This window comes from Rhagoletis pomonella, unplaced genomic scaffold (assembly GCF_013731165.1).
Source record: "Rhagoletis pomonella isolate Grant_MI unplaced genomic scaffold, Rhpom_1.0 Rhpom_scaffold_00075, whole genome shotgun sequence".
NCBI lineage: Eukaryota > Metazoa > Arthropoda > Insecta > Diptera > Tephritidae > Rhagoletis > Rhagoletis pomonella.
In genome coordinates, this window is record NW_023458629.1 from 125,220 (window position 1) to 129,244 (window position 4,025).

At 35.0% G+C, this 4,025-nt stretch overlaps 1 pseudogene; it reads right to left on the bottom strand.

Annotated features, from left to right (window-relative positions):
• LOC118749884 overlaps window positions 1-4,025 on the bottom strand; it is a 42,011-nt pseudogene that overhangs the window by 10,334 nt on the left and 27,652 nt on the right.

The window sequence follows — 4,025 nt, forward strand, 5'->3', positions numbered from 1 at the left end:
TTTAATATTTTTTTATTGAGCTTTGTACCACGATTGTTTATTAGGAAAAATTGAAAAAGCAACAAAGTCTAAGCGGTAGAAGTTATAGCACTATTTCGGAGATCACCACATCTCCTCATCAGACTTCTTTTTTCTAGACTTCAGCATGATATTTGGTCTTGACTGAAACATTTCCCGATAGCTGCCGTTTGATACGTATCCTGCGAAATACTTTTTAATGTACACATTTATGTCATTTTAGTTTTTTGAAAGAGGTGGCAACTCTACTCAAAAATATGTAAATGTTTCTCCAATACCTTCCGTTTGATACACATATTGTAATATTTGGTGTGAATTGCATTATTAATTATTTTTCATTTTTCGCCCAGGTGGCAACACTAATTAAAATATTTTTTGATGTAAATTTTCTTAAATATCTTTCCCAAATACCTTCCATTTGATATCTACATCGTAATACTTTACTTGCATATTTAAATACATTTTATTTTTCTGACAGGTGGCAACTCTTTTAAAAATAGTCAAACTTCACAGGAACACTCCGGAGTTCTATGAAGCTATCCTGGAAATTTTAACAAAATCCGCTGAGTAGTTTCGGAGTCAATAAGCTTCATAGACACATACATACATCCTCTTTTATATTTATAGATTAAACAAGGTTTACGATGGTGTAATTTTAAATCCCAAATTTACTGGTCTGTACTATGCAAATCAACTTAAAACTTCAACTGTTAATAGCTAAGTGAACTTTAGGACAATCATAACCATCATATAGAAATCCCGTTTCTTTATCTTCAAAACGACGTTAAGACGAAGTCTCTACGATGAGTAGAGCCCGAGATATACGATTTGAACAAGTACATGAATGGTCAGAATCACGAACAAACTCGATTTTTGACAGATCATATCTCCGAAGAAAAAATGAAAAAAGAATCCTCGAATACGTGTTAGCTTATTTCATATAAGGAACGCATAAAAAATTTTTTGGCGAATCGTCGCACATAGGGGTATTTGACCGATTTAGGCGGCCAAAATTATTTTTATGAAAATTTTAACTCAAAATGTTTAGAAACGACGTGTTACAATATTTAAAACTGTAAATGTTTAAAATCAAGTAGATAGAGTGGGATGATGTCCAAGTATTCGACCAAAACAACGAAAACAAAGTTGTTGTTAATAGAAGTTGGTTGAATAAAGAAAATTAATTAGCAACAAGAGTTTCGGGATGTACATAGCTCAGTGGTTAACGCTTCTGACTTTGAATATCGAATACGCAGGTTCGATCCTTGCTGAAGTCTAGAAAAAAGAAGTCTGATGAGGAGATGTGGTGATCTCCGAAATAGTGCTATAACTTCTATCGCTTAGACTTTGTTGCTTTTTCAATTTTTCCTAATAAACAATCGTGGTACAAAGCTCAATAAAAATATTTACAATAAAATGTTAACAAGCCACAATAACATTGACAAATACATAGTTTAGGAAGAGCCTGCCTGAAAAAATACAAAAATGCAAATAAGCAAATGGATGTATAGAATTGACAACAACAACCACACTGTCGAGTTTAAATAGCGGCAAATTAGGTGCACTTGATAGTAGTTGGTTGAATAAGGAATATGAATTAGGAACAAGAGTTTACACTCCCGTACATAGCTCAGTGGTTAACGCTTCTGACTTAGAACACCGAATACGCAGGTTCGATCCCTGCTGAAGTCTAGAAAAAATAAGTCTGATGAGGAGATGTGGTGATCTCCGATACGGGCAATACGAAAAATTGGCTCAAATAATGGCAACCAAAAGGTATATTGCGCGAGGGTTTCAAAGAGGAAGCACAAGCGTTTTTGTTTTCATAATATATAAATAAGACTGTGAAATGCACTGAATACAATTCATTCTTTGTGTAAAAAATTAATAGAGGTATGTACATACATACATAAAATGTGAAGTTAAATAAAAAATATGCTTTTATTATTGCACTCGTTTTTACTAACTTTTTAAAAAGAGGTGCGTATGTTGTCTCGAATTCGATTTGCTATGGAAGGATAAGCTTTGTTCTTTCCCTCCTCATGACGGATTTCAAAATGGAATTCATTTGCGTCCAAATCTTCCACGCTGTAGTAAATGCAAATGTTGTGGAGTGCTCAAACAACGTTTATAATTTCCCAGGCTTCGAGCGGTGAGTAATACAGTTCATGATGAGTTTATGACTCTTCACTCATCTGAAAAAGATCAAACATGTCCCTACATCTCCACCTTTTAACTTCCGCATAAGCACTCTGGGACTCGTTCTCCTATTCAAGCAATAACGCCGCGGCTATGGATTTCATTCTTATAATTGTTTCCACTAAATTAAGAGCAAACGAAATTCTATTTTTAAATTACAGTGATGCTAAATAGATATATTTAGTTATTTTAAAATATTTACAAACTTTAACTTCATAAGCTGCTATAGTTTGGTGGCAAATATTTCTTTGTTTTGTTTCGATTTCACACAATGCTAGGCAAACAACTGATTTCGAAAGATGTTTTCTCTCTTCCTCTTCCTCTTTCGATTCGATCGTAACGCAGAATACCTAAGTTCGATTCGTGCGGAGCGGAATGCGGGAACGTAATCGAAATGCAGAATAGGGCTGATTAGCTCTGAACGGACTTACTTGAAAATATTTAGCCATTCCCCTTATAAGTGCTGCATACGATTGCGGTGTTTTTGGTTCTAATTCTCCAAACAGCTGTTCAGCTAGTTCGCCGTCTTTCCAAGTTTTACGATTACGTTTACGTGCATCTGCGTAAGCCCTAAAGCAACGCTCTTCAATCAATTCTTACGGAAACGGTTCTTCGTTACTGTAAAAGCAAATAAGTTCAAGAAGCTTCTGTTTCGTTTCGTTGCTGATTTCAACACTCTTCTGATTAATCAAATTATATACAACAAGGGCATCTGTTACTTGCGAGTGGCGAATTAAACCATTATGGGTATACCAAGGTCTGGCCAGACCTAAACTAACTTTAACTGATTTTATCTTATAGAAATTATTCATCTACAAAACTAGGAATTTATGATATCCTCAACAAATGTATTAAATGCGTTTATCGAAAACAAAATTTGAAATATATATGCTGATTTAGGTTTTATTCATAACTAGCCAATGCCCGCTTACTTCGCGGCGCCTAATAAGAGCTTTTGCGTTAGCCAATGCAAAAGAGCGTTTAAAAACAAAATAAGTCTGTAAAGTCAAAGTTTTTGATTTAAGTTGAAACCACTAAGGCGCAGTATCCTCCTCACACATAGGCAAATAGTAGTAACGCTGTGATACCATATGGAATACCAATCCCTTTTGGTGTCATGAGCTTTACTGATGGTCTTATTTTCACCTGTGAGATCTCTGCCAATCATGCGTAATCTTTTTGTATGATCTTACGTATGCCAATAAAAGTTCTTATAGGGAAACTCAAGAGCACAGAAGTGCATTTTCTTTATAGGAAGGCCAAGAATCCTCGCTGTCCCATAGGATGAAAAGTTTTCCGGTACATAGCTAAATGAGTAGTGTGATCTCTTAAGTATCTTTCAAATGAAGCAGTTGATATACCTACGGTGATCTTTCCTTGTTAATTCACCACTTTTACAATTCGTGGTAAAATTTATGAACTGATTTCAGGGTAGATGCAAGACCGCATGATCGTGCATGAGGGCGTCAGAAAAACTTAACCCCATGCTTCATTTAAACATTTGAAAACTAAATTCGTATAACTTAAACATAGGTCCAAAGCAGACCAACCACACGGGGTTTCTATACATTTCGGCTGCAGCGCCATCCATTGGGCTTATTTTCTGCAAAACCATTGCTTATCATAAAATGAATACGTGTTATGAATTTCTACCTTAACTCCAGCGGCACTAATCGGGTAAATTTTTATCAAAAGAATTTTCTATCATACAGGTACATAGCTCACATTTAAAATTTGAACGAAATCGGTTAATAAATACGATTTTTATAAATAACTCTACTCCAGCACCACTTAGCGAGTTTTATAGT